This window comes from Nycticebus coucang, chromosome 24 (assembly GCF_027406575.1).
Source record: "Nycticebus coucang isolate mNycCou1 chromosome 24, mNycCou1.pri, whole genome shotgun sequence".
Taxonomy (NCBI): Eukaryota; Metazoa; Chordata; class Mammalia; order Primates; family Lorisidae; genus Nycticebus; species Nycticebus coucang.
In genome coordinates, this window is record NC_069803.1 from 28,155,132 (window position 1) to 28,175,754 (window position 20,623).

Consider the following 20,623-nt stretch of genomic DNA (forward strand, 5'->3'; position numbering starts at 1 on the left):
GAGAGAGCATTCTTTCGGTTTTATTCAAAGCAGATTGTACAGTTCGGGCCCCATTAGTGAGCACAAAAGGGTACCCATCAGATATTCAGAGGCTGCTTGGAGGGCCCACTTCCTAAGGGATTAGATTAATCAGAGTAACCTGCACTTACACACCCCCTAAAACCTCACAGGTCTCCACAGCTCACCAACAAATCGGATCCAGAATTTACAGGGATTTATTGAAACCGCAGGAGAAATGGTGAGAAGGAGGTAAACTATTTTATCTACTTAGGAGAAGCAACTGACTTTTTCTACCAAGGACAATTTGGAGAAGGAAAATTCTTCTCCAAGAAATATTGGAAGAGAGGCGGCGCCTGTGGCTCAGTTGGTAAGGCGCCGGCCCCATATACCGAGGGTGGCGGGTTCAAACCTGGCCCTGGCCGAACTGCAACCAAAAAATAGCTGGGCATTGTGGCGGGCGCCTGTAGTCCCAGCTACTCGGGAGGCTGAGGCAAGAGAATCGCTTAAGCCCAGGAGTTGGAGGTTGCTGTGAGCTGTGTGATGCCATGGCACTCTACCGAGGGCCATAAAGTGAGACTCTGTCTCTACAAAAAAAAAAGAAATATTGGAAGAAAAGAAATCTTGCAGAAATATGCGTGGGGTGGAATCCCTGCAGTCAAAAACACTTCCCTCTTGTTCATTATTTTATATATATATATATATATATTTTTTTTTTTTTTTTTTTGCAGTTTTTGGCCAGGGCTGGGTTTGAACCCGCCACCTCCAGCATATGGGGCCGGCGCCTCATTCCTTTGAGCCATGGGCGCCACGCATTATTATTATATTTTTTCAAGTACATACAATTTGATCTAAGCAATATTTGACTGTACATGTAATCCATGTGAGACCCTTGCCTGATCAGGAATCATGAGTATGACATGCCTTATATTTCCAGGTTAGAATTTGTTTGAAGACAATTATGCTTCTAAAATGGTTTCTACTTTGATACTGGGCAGGTGATTAAGAACCTGTTTTTTCCCCAAGAATCATGGGTGACAACTGCAGGTGGGTGTGGGTGAGGCCCGAGCCTAGGAGGGGAGGAGGAAGGACCAGTCATCCTGGATTCACATGTAGAACGTGTCACTTACGCAGGAAGTCTGAGGGTGGGGCCAAAATCGTGATCCTGGAAAATGGCACAGACTAGGCTGGGTGTCTTGTGGTTATAATCTTGTGGCCATGGGGCATGAAGCAGTTAAAGAGAAACCCAGGACAGCTGCAGCAGGGTCTGTGTAACAGCCACACACAGGAAGTGGCATGGGGTTCATATTTCTATGCCACGAAGAGAGGCTTGTTTCAGCTGGGACCCAGTCTGGACTCTTCTGCCCACTAGGAGCCCAGACTTATAGACCCTCCCAATGCCACAGCATGACTCAGAGGCAGCTGAGTGAGACCCGAACAGAGGGGGGACAGCTGCCCCAGGCTCACACGTCCACATCTTCTATGAGAGATGAGTAAAAGTGCCTTAGAAACAGAGAATGATTTATCCATCTTACAAATTCCAGACAAATGAAAGGCTTATGTATAAAATTTTGAAAAGCTAGGGAGGGCGGCGCCTGTGGCTCAGTGAGTAAGGGCGCCTGCCCCATGTACCGAGGGTGGCGGGTTCAAACCCGGCCCCGGCCAAACTGCAACAAAAAAATAGCCGGGCTCTGTGGCGGGCGCCTGTAGTCCCAGCTGCTCGGGAGGCTGAGGCAAGAGAATCGCGTAAGCCCAAGAGTTAAGAGGTTGCTGTGAGCCGTGTGACGCCACAGCACTCTACCCAAGGGCGGTACAGTGAGACTCTGTCTCTACAAAAAAAAAAAAAAAAGAAAAGAAAAGCTAGGGAAAAATAAGTGACTATTTGATCTCAAGAAAAAGAAGCCACTGGTAATAAGGGTAACAGTACTGACAGACTTGCTTGAAGTCTGCACAGACCGAGTCAGGACTCTCACTGGGGTCTGTGGAACTCCAGAGCCTGACTCTTAACCCTGCATGAAACTGCCTCCTCAAGGAAAAACTGAAAACAAGTGGTTCAGAAAATAAAGACTTCTGGCCAGGTATGGTAGCTCATGCCTATAATCCTAGAACTTTGGGGAGGGGGCCAAGGCAGGAGGATCAATGAGGCTAAGACTTCAAGACTAGCCTGGACGACATAGCAAGACCCCATCTGTACAAAAAATAGAAAAATTAGCTGAGTGTGGAAGCATGCCTATAGTCTCAGCTATTTGGGAGGCTGAGGGAGAAGGAATGCTTGAGGCCAGGAATTTGAGGTTGCTGTGAGCTAGACTGAGGCCATTGCCCTCTAGCCCAGGTGACAGAGCAAGATCCTGTCTCAAACAAGAAATCATCCTTCCCGCCCTCCCCACCACCCCCGACAAGAAAAAAACAAAAGATAAAGTCAAATGTCTCATTAAATAATTATGCAGTTTGGGGCTGGGCTCTGTGGCTCACGCCTGTGATCCCAGCACTCCGCAAGGCCAAGGAGGGTGGATTGCCTGAGTTCACAGGTTCGAGAGCAGCCTGAGCCAGAGTGAGACCCCCACCCCCATATCTAAAAACAGCCAGGCATTGTAGCAGGCACCTGTAGTCCTAGCTACTTGGGAGGCTGAGGTAAGAGAATGCTTGAGCCAAAGAGTTTGAGGTTGCTGTGAGCTGTGATGCCACAGTACTCTACCAAGGGCAACCAAGAGAGACACTGTGTGGAAAGAAAAAAAGACTTTCATAATGAAACCCCCAACTTCATTGGTAAGAAAATCACACACACCCCTCTTTAGCAATGTGGTGTACAAGATATGCAGGAAAGATTTTTTTTTTTGAGACAGAGCCTTAAGCTATTGCCTGGGTAGAGTTCTATGGTGTCATAGCTCACAGCAACCTCCAACTCCTGGGCTTAAGTGATTCTCTTGCCTCAGGCTCCTGAGTAGCTGGGACTACAGATGCCCACCACAACGCCCGGCTATTTTTTGTTTGTAGTTGTCATTATTGTTGGGCAGGCTCAGGCCGGATTTGAACCCGCCAGCTCTGGTATATGTGGCTGGAGCCTTAGTCACTTGAGTTACAGGCGCTGAGCCAGGAAAGATCATTTTTCATTCTCTTTAGTAAGAAATATGAAGACTGGAAGGAATTTGCCAAAATTTAAATTTGTACTACCTTCCAAATATGCAGACAGACAAGCAAGGTCTAGTTTGTATTTGGATAATATCTCAACAATCTTTTCTCTTTTCTGTAGTTTCAATAAAGACTTCCCAGAAAGCCAGAGGGAGATTTGAAATTCCGTTTTTTTGATAGAAAGTACCTAAAAAGTCAAGAGAACATCTTTTTGTTGTTGTTGGGGAAAAAAACTTTCCCTCTTCCAAATTATGTTCAGTAACTGAGGCCTAAGAATTAAGTTAACAAAAGACAGATTAATAGGAGAAAAGATAAAATCTTAATGTAATATTTACATGCACAGGAATTCATAGAGAAGAAATGAAATTCAAACAGTAAGACCTAAAAACAAGTCGTTTGTATATCACTTTATCTAAGGGAAAGGGGTTTATAGAACACAAGGAATTGACTAGGAAATACACGGGGAAGTAACAGAAGATAAGAGTTATTTTAGTAAGGTCTGTTTACATAAACTGGTCTCAGTTTGACTCCCTGTACCAAGTGATAAAAGTGCTATTCTCTTCCTGGTGCAAGGGGGAGGGTACCTTTCCAAAGGAATATATCTACCCAGGAGGCACTTGTGGCTCAGTGAGTAGGGCGCCGGCCCCATATGCTAGGGGTGGCGGGTTCGAGCCCGGCCCCTGCCAAACGGCAACCAAAAAATAGCTGGGCATTGTGGTGGGCACCTGTGGTCCCAGTTGCTCAGGAGGCTGAGGCAGGAGAATCACCTGAGCCCAAGAGCTGGAAGTTGCTGTGAGCTGTGATGTCACTGCACTCTACTGAGGGTGACAAAGTGAAACTGTGTCTCAAGAAAAAGAAAAGAGGGTGGCGCCTGTGGCTCAGTGAGCAGGGTGCCGGCCCCATATACCAAGGGTGGCGGGTTCAAACCCAGCCCCGGCCAAACTGCAATAAAAAAAAGCCGGGAAAAAAAAAAAATAGCCGGGCGTTATGGCGGGCGCCTGTAGTCTCAGCTACTCGGGAGGCTGAGGCAGGAGAATCGCCTTAAGCCCAGGAGTTGGAGGTTGCTGTGAGCTGTGTGAGGCCACGGCACTCTACCGAGGGCCATAAAGTGAGACTCTGTCTCTACCAAAAAAAAAAAGGAATATATCTACCCTATTTTTAGGGAGGGGGAAGATAGAAAGCTCTTCTTGTATCTGATGCTTCTCAATTGCCTTCAGCTCAATAAAATCAATAAATCAAAGAGGCATACTTTGGAGTGCTGTATTCTTTTTTTTTTTTTTTTTTGTAGAGACAGAGTCTTACTTTATCACCCTCGGTAGAGTGCCGTGGCCTCACACAGCTCACAGCAACTTCCAACTCCTGGGCTTAAGCGATTCTCTTGCCTCAGCCTCCCAAGTAGCTGGGACTACAGGTGCCCGCCACAACGCCCGGCTATTTCTTTTGTTGCAGTTCGGCCCGGGCCGGGTTTGAACCTGCCACCCTCCATATATGGGGCCTGTGCCCTACTGACTGAGCCTCAGGCACCGCCTGGAGTGGTGTATTCTGATCGCCATCATTGCTGTTGGTGTGATTTAATCTTGTCGTCCCCACCCTGTACCAGTCTGTGGCCTGTTAGGACCTGGGCTGCACAGCAGGAGGTGAGTGCAGCCAGTGAAGCTTCACCTGCGTTTACAGCCTATCCTCCTACCTCCCTGCATTGCTTGAGTCCACCCCTGTCAGATCAGCAGTGCCCTTAGATTCCCACAGGAGCACAAACACGACTGTAAGCTGCACATGGGAGGGATCCAGGCTGTGTTCCTTATGAGAATCTAATCCCTGCCATCTGCGGGTCTTCCATGAAACCAGTCCTTGGTGCCAAAAAGTTTCGGGACCACTGATTAATACATCCCTTGGTGCACTGGTAAGCTCTGGCAGAATCAGCTCTACACTGTAAGAGGCCAACACATCTGTTATCCAAATCTCCTCTTTGGTTTTCCCCCAGGACACTTTTGTTGCAAGTTCTGAATTGAGAAATGTGACTTTCCTTGGTTTCATACAGCAATGGACGGAACGGTATGACTGTGGGTGTTTCCCAGGGAGGGTATATTCAAGCTAATTCACTGGCCAATACTTGCCACAGAGTATTTGGTGTCTTTTGAAGAAACAAACTTTTCTCAGGAGACTGAGGCAAGAGAATCACCTAAGCCCAAGAGCTGGAGGTTGCTGTGCGGTGTGACACCACGGCACTGTATAGAGGGCGACAAAGTGAGACTCTGTCTCTTTTTTTTTTTGTAGAGACAGAGTCTCACTGTACCGCCCTCGGGTAGAGTGCCGTGGCGTCACACGGCTCACAGTAACCTCTAACTCTTGGGCTTACGCGATTCTCCTGCCTCAGCCTCCCGAGCAGCTGGGACTACAGGCGCCCGCCACAACGCCCGGCTAGTTTTGTCGTTGTTGCAGTTTGGCCGGGGCTGGGCTTGAACCCGCCCCCCTCGGCATATGGGGCCGGCACCCTACTCACTGAGCCACAGGTGTCGCCCGAGACTCTGTCTCTTAAAAAAAAAAAAAAAGGAACAAACTTTTTTTTTTTGAGACAGAGCCTCAAGCTGTCACCCTCGGTAGAGTGCTGTGGCACCACAGCTCACAGCAACCTCTAACTCCTGGGCTCAAGTGGTTCTCCTGCCTCTGCCTCCCAAGTAGCTGGGACTACAGGTGCCCGCCACAACGCCCGGCCATTTTTTGGTTGTAGTTGTCATTATTGTTTGGCGGGCCCAGGCTGGATCAAACCTGCCAGCTCAGGTGTATGTGGCTGGCGCCTTAGCTACTTGAGCCACAGACACCAAGCCGAAACAAACTTTTAATTGATTGGGAAATACTTGCCTAACTCATTGTGGACTTGGGAGAGTCAGTCTCTGAATTCTTTTTTTTTTTTGAGACACAATCTCAAACCGTCACCCTGTGTAGAGCGCTATGGCATCATAGCTCACAACAACTTCCAACTCTTGGGGTCAAGTGATCCTCTCGCCTCAGTTTTTGTATTTTTTTGTAGAGACTGGGGGGCGGGGTCTAGCTTTTGCTAAGACTGGTCTTGAACCCGTGAGTTCAAGCAATCCATCCACCTTGGCCTCCTAGAGTGCTAGGATTATAGGCGTGAGCCACCGCGCCTGGCTCAACCTCATTATTTTCTGCACCTGGGCAGTTTTCTCCATGTTGGTTGTTTGCCTCCCTGATCAGGCCCCTGTACCCTTCTCTATCATTAAAATAACAGCATTGCTTAGCCTTCTTTTTCAGCACCAACTGGGTCACGCTGGCGTTGGTATTGTGATCTGAACTCTTAGAAAATATGGCCATTAACATTCACAGTGTTAAAAATTAAACTTGTATTATCTCAGTACAAACAAAGCATTAACAGTCCACAGGCAAAGGCAAAGTCAGGCTTTTAATACAATCACAAGGCGGGGTGTTGCACACTGGAGTCTGTTTGTCAGGCCTAGTGAACGATCATCTGTCATTGGGAACAAGTCACGGAGGCCAGCAGCAGTGGTCAGTGACTGTGGAACGTGGACAATCCATGCACAAATCATTTGACACTAACAGTAGTGTTGCTTTCAGCCCCTGTTTTTTGGCTGAGTTTTATAACTGTCCCTCAATCTTCTACATTCATTACTGAAAATGGGGTTTCTTGTGTCCTGCAGAGACGTCTTCTGGAATGGGGAACTTTTAAGGGCTAAGGCTATGGGCACAGCCATGTGAAAAGGACACTTTCAGATCTTCCTGGCAGATGTACACATCTGGAGGCCAGGCGAGGTGGCTCATATCTATAATCCTAGTACTCTGGGAGGCCAAGGCGGGTGGATTGTCTGAGCTCAGGAGTTTGAGACCAGCATGAGCAAGAGTAAGACCCCCATCTCTAAAAATAGCTGGACATTCAGGGCGGTGCCTGTGGTTCGAAGGAGTAGGGCACCAGCCCCATATGCTGGAAGTGGTGGGTTGAAACCCAGCCCCAGCCAAAAACTGCAAAAAAATAAAATAAAATAAAATAAAAATAGGGCGGCGCCTGTGGCTCAAGGAGTAGGGCGCTGGTCCCATATGCCAGAGGTGGTGGGTTCAAACCCGGCCCCGGCCAAAAAAAAAAAAAAAAATAGCTGGGCATTTTGGTGGGCGCCTGTAGTCCTAGCTGCTTGGGAGGTTGAGGCAAGAGGATTGCTTGAGCCCAAGAATTTGAGGTTGTTGTGAGCTATGATGCCACAGCACTCTACCTGGGAACAAAGTAAGACTCTTATTCCAGAAAATAATAATAATAATAATAAAAATAGCCAGACGTTGTGGCGGGCACCTGTAGTCCCAGCTGCTTGGGAGGTGGAGGCAATAGGATTACTTGAGCCCAAGACTTTGAGGTTGCTCTGAGCTATGATGCCCCAGCACTCTACAGAGGGCGGCACTCTACTTTGTAAAAAAAAAAAAAAGACTTGGGAGGCTGAGGCAAGAGAATCGCTTAAGCCCAAGAGTCTGAGGTTGCTGTGACCTGTGACTCCACGGCACTCTACCAAGGGTGACGTAATGAGACTCTCTCTCAAAAAAAAAAAAAAAAAAAAGACAACACCAGTAGCTCAGTGGGTAGAGTGCTGGCCACATGCACCAGGGCTGGTGGGTTCAAACCCAGCTTGGGCCTGCTAAAAACAAACAAAAAAATAGCTGAGAGTTGTGGTGGGCACCTGTGGTCCCATCTACTACGGAGGCTGAGGGAGGGGAATTGCTTGAGCCCAAGAATTTGAGGTTGCTGTGAGCTGTGGCACCACAGCACTCTACTGGGGGCAACAAAGTGAGACTTTGTCTCAATTAAAAAAAAAAAATTAGTGTATATCAGGGCCACTTTTCTGAAGAGCAAGTTGGATGTGAATTTCAAAAGTGTTTTATACATATTTATATCTTTGAGCCAGTAATTCCACTTCTTAGGAAGTTTATCTTAAGGAAATAATTAGAGAAGTTCATAAACATTTATGATTATGGCTGGGTGTGGTGGCTCACACCTATAATCCTAGCAACTTTGAAACTGAGGTGGGAGGATGGCTGCAGACCAGGAGTTTGGGATGAGCCAGGACAACATAGCAAGACCCTGTCTCCATGGAGAGATTTAAAAATTAGCCAGGTGTGGTGGTGTACCTATAGTCTCAGCTACCAATGAGGCCGGGATGGGGATATTGCTTGAGTCCAGGAGTTCAAGGTTACAGTAGTGAGTTATGATTGAGCCTTTGCACTCCATCCTGGGTGATAGGGTGAGACCCTGTCTCTGGAAAAAAAAAAAACAACAACTCATTTATGACTATGAATAGTAAACAGGATTTTGTTTATAATATTCAAAAATTAAAAATAGTTTAAGTTTTCAACAATAGGGAAATAAACTGTGATATCCATACATATATATTACAGTGGAATGCAATCATTAAATGCCATTCTTAAAACTTATGGTTTTTCCAACCTGAGCAAGAGTGAGACCCTGTCTCTAAAAATAGCTAGGCATTGTGGCGAGTGCCTGTAGTCCCAGCTACTTAAGAGGCTGAGGCAAGAGGATTGAGTAAGCCCAAGAATTTGAGGTTGCTGTGAGCTGTGATGGCACTGCACTCTATTGAGGGCAACAAAGTGATACCCTGCCTCAAAACAAACAAACAAACAACAAAAAAAAAACCCATAGTTTTAAAATTTCTTTTTCTTTTTTTTTTTTAGAGATAAGGTCTTGCTCTGTCACGCAGGCTAGAGTGCAGTGGTGCCATCAAAACTCACATAACCTTGAATTCCTGGGCTCAAGTGATCCTTGGGTCTATCGCAAAGTGTTAATTAAAAAGCACCTCCCTCAGCCGGGCGTTGTGGCGGGCGCCTGCAGTCCCAGCTACTCGGGAGGCTGAGGCAGGAGAATCGCGTAAGCCCAGGAGTTGGAGGTTGCTGTGAGCTGTGTGATGCCACGGCACTCTACCGAGGGCCATAAAGTGAGACTCTGTCTCTACAAAAAAATAAATAAATAAATAAATAAATAAAAAGCACCTCTCTCCCAGACAAGCAATACAAACATTACATTCAGGGACTACATAAATGCTGAATTCTTCTCCCCTGCAACTCTTTCCCATGCCTTAGTCCAACACGGCTAATTTAATTCTGAAATCTCATTATTGCTTTGACAATAAAAGCCATTCTGCTTTCCTACTTGGTCTGCATGTGTGACAAAAGGCAGGCAAACAAAATGCGAGGTGGGAACAGATAAGGCGTGGAAATGACTACTAGAATATCCTGGGCATGGCCCTCAGAGGCTCCTAAGGCAGCGGAGAAGAGGTAAAGGCCTTCACCTGCTTCCCTGGATTAACTCATTCCAATTCTCTCTCATCCATCACCTAGTTCTTTATCCAAGCAGTTTAAATGGAAGCACCAATGATAGAAGTTGGGGGGGGGGGCGGTAGGGAAAGTGGGGGTCAGAACTGCAAGATAAAAAGCTCAAGGTTGTAAATCTCATAAGGCCAGATTGTATCCCGTGGATAGCCAGGAGCTGAAGGACCAAGAGCTAAAAAAATAAAAATAAAACCAAAATCCACCCCTCCCAGTCTGGGACCAGGAAGGAGCCTGGACAAGGTTGAATTCTAGCCACCGCCAAGGGGTAATGAGGTCACTGAGAGTCCGAAACTGGTTCTCTGTGCAGGATGTTATCAGCAAGTCATAAACCAGATCAAGAATCCAGGAAATTAGGAGGGTGAGTCAAGGTGTATTTGTGGCCTGATTTAAAGAGAAGGCGCCTCTTTAGAACTCCTTCCAGGCAGGACCTGGGCTGTGCTGGGCCTATCAGCCGCAAACTGGAGCCGGGAACAGCAGGCTGGAGAGAAAGGACCTGAGAGCTGAGTGTTTACAGGTGAGTCTGAGGAAGGCTCGGGGACGAGGGAGCAGAGGTGACAACACCACCACTCAGCACTGGCTCCACAGCTGACTCACCTGGGGAGCTTTTAAAAAAAAATCCCAGTGTTCAGCCACACCCCAGACCAATTAGACTGGAATTTCTGGGGGTTGGACCCAGGACCAGGTGTGTTTTTTAAAGGTCCCCAGGTGATTTTAACGTGCAGCCAAGACCTCCAGCCATTAGGTTAAGGGTAGGTTTTCAAAACTGCTCCCTAAGAGATTTCTTCTGATAGATTCATTTTCTTGTGACTAGCAAGTAACTACAAAACAAGCATTACAAAAATAATGTTTAAAGAAACATGTAAACAATCAGAAATGTGTTTTTGAAGGAAAGAAAACAAGTCCTACTTTGGCTAAGGAGTTGGGGCTTTATCTACATGGAACAGTGCCCTGGGAGGGTTTTGATCAGGGTGTTGATTGGACAAAAGCACTGCTGTAGGAACAGTGATTAGACACTCACGTGTAGGACAGTTTATTTTTTTTTAAATTTTTTTTGAGGGACAATCAGTTTAGTACAGCAAACATTTAGTGTAGTGATAGTGGCTCACATTCATCGAGGCAAACACCATGATAGTTTTATTCAATTCTACCCACAGTCCTATGAGGCGGACAGTTGATTATCTGGGGGGAGGTTAAGTGATTTGTCCAAGGTCACAGGCAAGAAAAGAACAGAAATAGGATTGAAACCCAGGCAATCTGACTCCAAAACTCGTTTGTAACCACTCCGACTGTCTCTCACAGATGGAATGATTGTGCCACTGTGTCACATGTAGGGACACAAAGGCGGAAGGTCACAATTTAAGGCAGTGGTTCTCAACCTGTGGGGTCGCGACCCACAGGAACTGTATTAAAGGGCCGCGGCAGTAAGAAGGTTGAGAACCACTGCTTTAAGAGAAGGACAGAAAGAAGCATGATTCTGCCCAGAAGAATGATGCTGGAAGAAGGAAATGTCACAGTTATCCTTGGATTTCTTTTCTTTTCTTTCTTTTTTTTTACTTCTTAGAATGGATCCCATTGTTTTTTTTTTTTTTTTATTGTTGGGGATTCACTGAGGGACTTTTTTTTTTTTTTTAGAGACAGAGTCTCACTTTGTCACCCTTAGTAGAGTGCCGGGTAGTCACAGCTCACAGCAACCTCCAGCTCTTGGGCTTAGGTGATTCTCTCGCCTCAGCCTCCCAAATAGCTGGGACTACAGGTCCCGCCACAACACCTGGCTATTTTTTTTCTTTTTTTTTGGCTGGGGCTGGGTTTGAACCCGCCACCTCTGGCATATGGGGCCGGCGCCCTACTCCTCTGAGCATAGGTACTGCCCCGCCCAGCTATTTTTTTGTTGCAGTTTGGCAGGGGCGAGGTTGGAACTCACCACCCTTGGTATATGGGGTCAGGCACTGCCCTTATCCTTGGATTTCTTTTCTTTTTTTGCCGTTTTGGCTAGGGCTGGGTTTGAACCAGCCACCTCCAGCATATGGGGCCAGTGCCCTACTCCTTTGAGCCACAGGCGCTGCCCTATCCTTGGATTTTAAGGAGAAAAAAGATTGGAAATGGGAAGGCCAGTGGGAAAGTCCTTGTAATTATTAGCATGGGGAGCCAGGTGACTCTGGGAATGGAAAGGAACTGTCAATGGGCAGGAGTGAGGAGGTCAGCAGTTCCCTGAGATGCAAAATGTAAGGAGAAAGCCACTCTCAGCAGATGCGGATGCCCCCGGGCACCTTGCTGGTCTCACCTGTCCTGGCCCTGAGGGTCAGCACTTGATTGGATCACTCCCCCATCAAAACCCTCCAGGGTCTGTTCTAGGTAGACAAAGCTCCAACTCTTTAGCTTGAGTAGGACTAGTTTTATCTCTATTTCAAAAACACATTTATGATTTTTAAACATTATTGCGTTTAAAGGAACAGTGCTGGGGGAAGCTTTAGCCACCAGGAAATGAAGAAATCAACAGTGCCTGGAGACGTCAAGCTTGGGTGCCCTGGAGAATAACACTGGCCTAAGGAGGACGTCCAGGTGGTTGTGAGACAGGCAGTTTGTTTTTAGGCCATCTGAGCTGGAGATAATGGCAGGGCCTCAAAGTGAACACATGCCACCTGTGTTTAGAGGCAAGTGGCCCTCAGGACTCTAATTAAGACTGAGGAGTTGACCTAGCAACCAGGAGAAGGGATGCTTTTTTTTTAAAAAGACAAAGCTTCACTCTGTCACCCTCAGTAGAGTACTATGACATCACAGCTGACAGCAACCTTAAACTCTTGAGCTTAAATGATTCTCTTGCCTCAGCCTCCCAAGGAGCTGGGACTACAGGCGCCCACCACAACGCCTGGCTATTTTTTGGTTGTAGTTGTGTTGTTTGGCAGGCCTGGGCTGGGTTTGAACCTGCCAGCTCCAGTCAGTGTGTGGCTGGCTCTGTAACCACTGTGCTACAGGCACTCAGCCAGAAGGGATGCTCTTAAGCAACACGGTTCTCAGAGGCAAGAGCGTAAGACTGAGGATCCCACACAGAGGCTCAGCCTTGCCCAGACAAAAACAGCTTCCCACACAGCACCTCTCCAAGGACAGGCAGCGATGCCCACAATCACATAATTCCATGAAGCTTATAAGGGAATGCAAACACAGGCAACACGAATTGTTCAGTACCTTTCTGTGCTGTTACTGGGAGTTCTCTAGAATTACAGTTTACAATTATAGACTACTTTTTCACTGCTCTCTCTGATCAAACCAAGCCGGAGATACAGAACTAGTTTTGAGACTTTGCAAGTCATCAGACTTCCTAAGCTATGTATGAGCAAACAGATGTGTTTGCTGAGCACCAGCAGTGAGCCAGGCCCTGTTCTATGCACTTTCATTTAAACAATCTCATTTAATGACAAACATTAGTAGTTTTTTTTTTGAGATAGAGCTTTGCTGTGTCACCCAGGCCAGAGTGCAGTGGCGCTAACATAGTTCACTGCAACCTCCAGCTCCCAGGTTCAAGTGATCCTCCTGCCTCAGCCTCCCAGTAGCTGGGACTACAGGTGTGCCACTGTGCCTGGGTGACTTATATTCTTGTAGAGACAGAGTCTGGCTATGTAGTTCAGGCTGGTCTGGAACTCTTGACCTTGAGCGATCTCAAAGTGGTGAAATTACAGGTGTGTGTCATCCCTGGCCAAACATTAGTATTTTTTTAAATCTTTGGTCTGTTTACAAGCTAAAAAAAATTTTTTTTTGTAAGTGTCAAAATGCAATTTATTGGTTCCTCAATTGTGGGCTTCCCAGACGTTTCATTCTTCTGGCACGAGACCGCCTTCCGACGCGTGCGTCTCTTTCCCAGGATTTGCTCCTGGTCGACGCCGCGAGCAGCGCGGGGCGCGGGGAGGGGCCGGCGAGCACGTGGCTGACGTCCTGGGTCCCGCCCCGAGTCGGGGAAGCTGAGTTCGCCGGCCCCGCCCCACGCGCCGGCTTCGGGCGTTTGTCGCCCCCACCTGGCGGGATGTATCAGCGCGCCCGGCTCGCCCAGGCTCGCGCGCGGAGCAGGTGCCACCAGCCAGGCAGGACAACTGAGGTCATGGTGGTCTTCACGTCCCAAACGCACGGGTTCAGACAAATCCTCCCGCTTTTCTGGGTTCCTCAAAGTGGATGTGCAGGGACAGGGGAGACGTCGAACCTCACCTGCTCGGCTGAGCGCGCCAGGGGTGAAGTCCGGCCTGGAGTCGTCCCCTCGTAGCCAAGAGAACGAAGGTCATCCGTCAACTTGCATTGCGTCCCCACGGTTCGCGCACGTGCAGCTCCCTGCTCAGTTTTCTGGACGTCGCGGGTTGGAGGGGACAGGTGCAAAGCAAGATGAGACCCCACCTAGGTCCTCTAGTGTTTCTGGTCCCCGACAACCCTTCTTATTAGGACCTTTGACCCCTCCCCGCCGCCTCCCCGCCCCCATGCCGGAACACCTGTTCTGAGAAGCGGAGCAGGTACCAGCGCTTCTCTGCCCTCTGATTCCAGGCCTGGCGGACCCTAAGCCAGCATCCCTCGGATACAGAGAGAACAGCAACTTGCCAGACACCTGGGTGGAAGCCGTGGGGATGGGGAGAGCCCTAGGCAGGAAGCACGTGGGGCTGGTTCTGACTCCAGCCCTGCAGTGGTCTGCTGTGTGGCCTGGGCGTTGGTCCTGCCCTTCTCTGGATTTCTGTTTGGTCCTCCCTCAAGCTCTCACATTCCCAAGTCACCTTTCACTCAGCTGATCACTTCTGGAAGCTACTTTGGCCCCTCCTTGGTTGGATTCATTGTTCCTCCTGGTGAGTGGCTCCTTGTCCCAGTGGACATCTGTCCAGGGAGGGATGGTACCCTGGAACTGGAGTCAGGCCAGTCCTCTGGGGAGGGCCTCCTTCAGGGTGGTAGACTCCCCCCACCTGTCCGGGGGCTTGCATAATCCTCACTCAATTCTTCAGTTTTCAGCTTAAACTAATTTTTAAAATTAGAGGCCAATATTTCAAAATCAGGACAGCAGCCAGGTGGGGTGGCTCACACCTGTAATCCTAGCACTCTGGGAGGCCAAAGTGGGTAGATTGCTTGAGTTCAGAAGTTCAAGACCAACCTGAGCAAGAGCAAGACCCCATCTCTACTGAAAATGGAAAATAACCAGTTGAGTGTGGTAGTGCACACCTGTAGTCCCAGCTACTCGGAAGTCTGAGCCCAAGAGTTTGAGGTTGCGGTGAGGAATGATGCCATGGCTCTCTACCAGAGTGAAAGAGTGGGTTTTGAGACTATGTCTCAAAACAAAACAAAACAAAACAGTACTATTATTTACAAACCCCGTTTCTTTTGTAAGATCAGAAGCTCCAAGCCTCTTAGCCTGACTTGCTGGCTGTTGCAGGCCCAGCACAGCCCTGGACACTCACCAGGATGAGCTGCCTGGCCCTGCGATCACTGTGACCCTGGGCCTTATCTGACCAGGGCCATATCTTTATCCCCACTGCCCAGCACTGGGTCTGGAATGTGGCAGGACTTCGGTAAACATTAGTTGGATAAATGAATGAATAAATGTGTGTGGCATTCAATCTAAATTTATATCTTTCTTCTTGGTATTCAAAGCCCTCTTTGAATCTGTCCAAAACTACCAATCACTCTGATAGTGATGACAATGCTGAGTATAGTAAAAACACCAGGTACGACTTTATAGCCCTGTATAAAATCCCCATCACTCCTGTCCACAGCCCTTTGGGTTACATATTATATCCCCCCCATCCCCATTTTATGAATGGGGGAACCAAGCCTTCGAAAAGTGAAGCAGTTTTCCAGGGGTCATGTAGCTCCTTATGGGACAGACCTGCAGCTGGAATGCAGACCTGGGTAACTTTTGCCCAACCCTTTCCACTTAACCTCTCTTGCTGTGGTCAGTCCAAAAACCTTGATTCCATCCCAGTCCATGTTACAAACCTTCCCAGGAGTTTCTGCTGGGCAAGGCACTATGGTAGAGGTGGGAGAACCCAGAAAAGGTCTCTGCCCCTGCCCACCCGGGGCCACTGTGTTAACTCTGCATGGGAAACTTCCAAGATGCTTGCAAGAATGCATCTTTCAGCCAGGGCTGTGGCTTATGCCTATAATCCCAGTGCTTTGGGAGGCCAAGATGGGAGGATTGTTCGAGGCCAAGAATTCAAGACCAGTTGGAGCAACATGATGAGACTCCTGCCCTTACCAAAAAAATGAAAAAAATTAGCCCATCATGGTGGCATGCATCTGGTGGTCCAGCTACTTGGAAGACTAAGGCAGGAAAGAGTCTCCCTTTCCCGGGATGGACCTGACCTCCACTCCCTAACCAAGCCCTTTCTATTATATATTTGGCTGAAGAGATGATTTGCAAACCATTCAAAGAGTAATTCTACTTCATTTATTGAAAAAAATTAGAAAACACAAAAGGCAGGGTGGGCCTTTCTGCTGAATTGTGTCTGTTCAGTGAGTGGGATCCAGATTTGAAGTCTTATGTTTTTTGCAGATTTGACTTCATCTAATTGCACCTAGCCAGGTGCTGCTGCCAAGTCTGGTTTTTTGGAATCCTGATCAAAAGCACCGGATGACCTACCCTGCTTTGTTTTCCTTGAGAGGACAGTAAGGGGCAGGTGAAAGGCTTTAACTCACCCCTGGCCACTGCCTTCCCAGCTGACTATGTTCTCTGCCCAGGCTTTATATATATTCAGCCAGCATCTTTGTCTCTTCAACAAGGTATAAGACCTTGGCTGTGTCTTACTAATGACCCAACAGAACAGAGACAGACAGAGATAGTGTAGAGCCCAGACGAATGTACTTAACCTTCCAGCCCAGTGATCTTGTTAAAAATAGGAAATGAGTTTCTATAAAATTTGTTTTTCTCTCTTCCTCCTCTGATAAGATCAAATTGAGTCGCAGACGAACACAAAGGTGAAGAGGCTGGCTGTGATTTTTATCTTCCTGCCCATCTTCCCCCTTCCCCCCACTCTGATTTATTAATTCAAACGCAGGTGGGGACCGGTTAGCCGCCTCAGTTAAAGGCTGACCCCGGGGCAACAGCTCCATCTCGTGGTCAATACGTTTATTGCAATCAATGTGCTGCAGCCCCGGATAAGTTAATGTACAAAAAGTACACGCAATATACTTTCTTGTATCATTTCAGTTTTGTAAGCGTTAAAGACTTAACTTGAACATTAAACATGAATCACATATCTTTATTTACCTGGGTAAATTGAAAAAATAATCAAGAAATATAAATCATATTTAAACCGTGGTTGTATAGTTCATCGTCCACTTCCACACGCACCTCGAGAGTCCTACACTTTGGAAAACGGATGTTCTTTATTCATTAGGGTGTTTATCAACTTTTTGGGGTTTATTTATTTATTTATTTTTAGAGACAGAGTCTCACTATGTTGCCCTCAGAGCGTCAGAGCTCACAGCAACCTCAAACTCTTGGGCTTAAGCTATTCTCTTGCCTCAGCCACCCAAGTAGCTGGGACTACAGGCACCTGCCACAATGCCTGGCTATTTTTTTGGGTGGGGGTGGGGGTTGTTACTGCATTATCATCAACCCATTTCTACTGTGTGCCAAGCTCTGTAGTGACACTGGAAAAAAAAAAAAAGACAGACTGTGGAGTCTCTGACTGCAAGTAGATTGCAACCTGGCTAAGTCCATCTCAAATCATCTTGAATTACCTGAAAATCTCCCATGGCCTGGTAGCGCCTTAATGTGGGCAGACTCTGAAACCTAAACGCTACCACACCAACTCCAAAACAGAAAATGTGATTAGGAGCCAGAAGAATTCTTCAACACATTCTCAGTTCTCTCACTCGAGGCTGGTTTAGGAAACTTTGTCCGGTGACACTATCTTACTTTAAAAAAGAAACTAGAACTATCCTTCCCTAAAGAAAGCATTCCCTCCCCTCTCCCTTCTTTTCTTTCTCTTTTCCTTTCCTCTCCTCTTCCCTTCTTTTTTTCTTTCCTCTTATTTTTCAGCATTTAGAATCTCCAGTGCATATTTTACATTTGCCCATGAGGAGTATAACCAGAACAAACAAACTTGGGGGGGGGGGTTGTGCTAGAATTTTATAGCACTGATTATCTCAGAGTACTCAGAAAGTAATGATGGGTATTATTGATGTCTTTTATATATAAAAATGGAAACCTGAATTGTTTCTTAATAAATGCAGTTCCTTTGGGAGAAAACACACCTCCAGGTGGGGGAAGTCTTTAGAGATGAAACAGGTGAGACGCCTGTGCTGACCTCTAGTGGACGTGTGTGACACTACAGCCTATGAAAGGGACAGAGAAGTTGGGAAGGAGCGTTCTGCAAAGATCGCTCTTTTCTCATCCCTGAAAACGTCTCCTTTAGCTTCCGTACTACCTTCTGCCTTCCAGGAGTGCTACAGTTTGGACATTTGGGCCTTCAAACCTCATGTGGAAATTTGATCCCAATGTTGGAGGCGGGGCTTGGTGGGAGGTGTTTGAATCAGGGGGGCGGATTGCTCTGGAAAGGATTGAGGTGGGGGTGGGGCTGGTGAAATTACCCAGCCTCGAGTATTCCTTTTTATTACAGCAACGCAACAATGAACTAACACAGGAGCCACAAAACATCTGCAGTTCTCTGGCTGATGAATTACTTAGTCCAACTCTCCTGACCAGCCTCTTCTTTTTGCCTTGGAGGATCTGATCACAAGCTCCTTGCACCTCCGCTTCCTATTCGCCAAATACCCAGGTGACCCGTTACTGGGGCTCCTGCTAATTCCATTCAGGGTCCATTTCTTGCTGCTGGGCCAGGAGGTGGAGAACAAAGGGAACGAGGGAACCTTGAGCGCTCTCTCTTCATTGAGACCAGCAAGGGCAAACTGTCCTTGGCTTTCTACCCCGGGACAAGAATTCATCGTTAAAAAAAAAAAAAAAAGCAAAACCCAGCACATACAGGCATGCAATTTAGGCAAAACGAACCAAACTCAAGAGGACATTTTTCCTACTTTAAGTAGCACGGGAAGCAAGCTTGGAGCAGGGTAAAGCGTTGTGGGGAGGGGGGCTGGATGCAGTGGCTCCTGGGTCGAGCACTTCCAGAGAAGCAGGCTAGTTTGAGCCCAGGTGTTTGAGGTTGCAGTGAGCTACAACTCTAGCTGAGCAATAGACTAAGACTCTGTCTCTAAAATAAAAATAAATGAATGAATAAGAGTTTTAGGTGGGGGAACAAACAGGGTTCTAGATGCAATTGTAATACTGAAATTTCAGTAGGTAAGCCTAAATAACTATGCTACTATACTTTTTTTTTTTTTTTGTAGAGACATAGTCTCACTTTAAGGCCCTCGGTAGAGTGCCGTGGCCTCACACAGCTCACAGCAACCTCCAGCTCCTGGGCTTAAGCGATTCTCTTGCCTCAGCCTCCCGAGCAGCAGGGACTACAGGTGCCCGCCACAGCACCCGGCTATTTTTTTGTTGCAGTTTGGCCGGGGCTGGGTTTGAACCCGCCACCCTCGGCATATGGGGCTGGCGCCCTACTCACTGAGCCACAGGCGCCGCCCACTACTATACTTTTTTTAACTATTATTTTTTTGAGACAGAGTCTCACTATGTCGCCCTCAGTAGAGTGCTATAGCGTCACAGCTCACAGCAACCTCAAACTCTTGGGCTTAAGTGATTCTCTTGCCTCAGCCTCCCAAGTAGCTGGGACTACAGCCACCTGCCACAACCCTCGGCTATTTTTTGTTGCAGTTGTCATTGTTGTTTAGCTGACCCTGGCTGGGTTCGAACCCTCCGGCCTCGGTGTATGTGGCTGGCACTGTAACCACTGTACTATGGGCACCAAGCCTGCTTACTATACTTTTTTATTTTTATTTTTTCTTTTTTTATTATGTATTTATTTTTTATTAAATCATAGCTATGTACATTAATGCAATTGTTTTATATATCATTTGACATATTTTCTTTTTTGTTGTTGTTGTTTGTTTTTTGTTTTTTTGTAGAGACAGGGTCTCATTTTACTGCCCTCGGTAGAGTGCCATGATGTCACAGGACTCACAGCAACCTCCAGCTCTTGGGCTTCCATGATTCTCCTGCCTCAGCCTCCCCAGCAGCTTGCGATTCTCCTGCCTCAGCCTCCCCGCCACCCTCGGTATATGGGGCTGGCGCCCTACGCACTGAGCCACAGGCACCACCCACCATTTGACATATTTTCATCACACAGGTTAACATAGGCTTCCTGGCATTTTCTTAGTCACTGTATTAAGACATTTATATTCTACGTGCTTATTATACTTTTAAATGAATAAAAGATAGGATTGAATGTACCTGTGGAGAAACAGAAATAAACAAATTTAATAGAAAACAGATCATATAGAGTGTCTAGAAATAAAACACATAATGCTACAATTAGTTACCACCAGGTTAGACATAGCTGAAGAGAGAATCAATCACCTTGAAGATAGATCTAAAAAATTTTCCAGTACGGAGAAGTAAAAAGATCAAATATACAGAAAAAAGATTGAGAGACGAGTGAAAATGTCTAACATACATATATTTAATTGGAGTTTCACAAGGAGAGGAGGTAAAATGGACCCAATGATATGTAAAGAGAGAAAGGCTAATAATTTTCTAGAATTAATAAGAGAGCAAACTGCAGATGTAACTCTATGAATCAAAAATTGGTACAACTGGGAGGCCAAGGTGGGAGGATTACTTGAGCTCAGGAGTTAGAGACTTCACTCTCCTAAAAACAGAAAAATTAGCCAGTGTTGTGGTGGGTGCTTGGGGCAACAGAGTGAGTCTCTTTCTCTCTCAAAAGAATAAAATGTTTATGAAATAAATTAACAAAAGAAGTATAAGACATAAACTGAAAATATAAAACATCAAAGACACTCAAGATGACCTAAATAAATGGGAAGATATTCTATATTCCTAGGTGGAAAGACTTAATATTGTTAAGATGTCAGTATTCCTCAAATTGATATGCAGGTTTGATGCCATCACTATACAAATCTCAGATGCCATCTTTGCAAAAATTGACCAGCTGATCCTAAAATTCAAATGGAACAGACTCCGAATGGCCTAAACAATCTTAAGAAAAAAAACAAGCTGGAGGACATTTCCCCATTTCCAAAAACTTGCTATAAAACTATA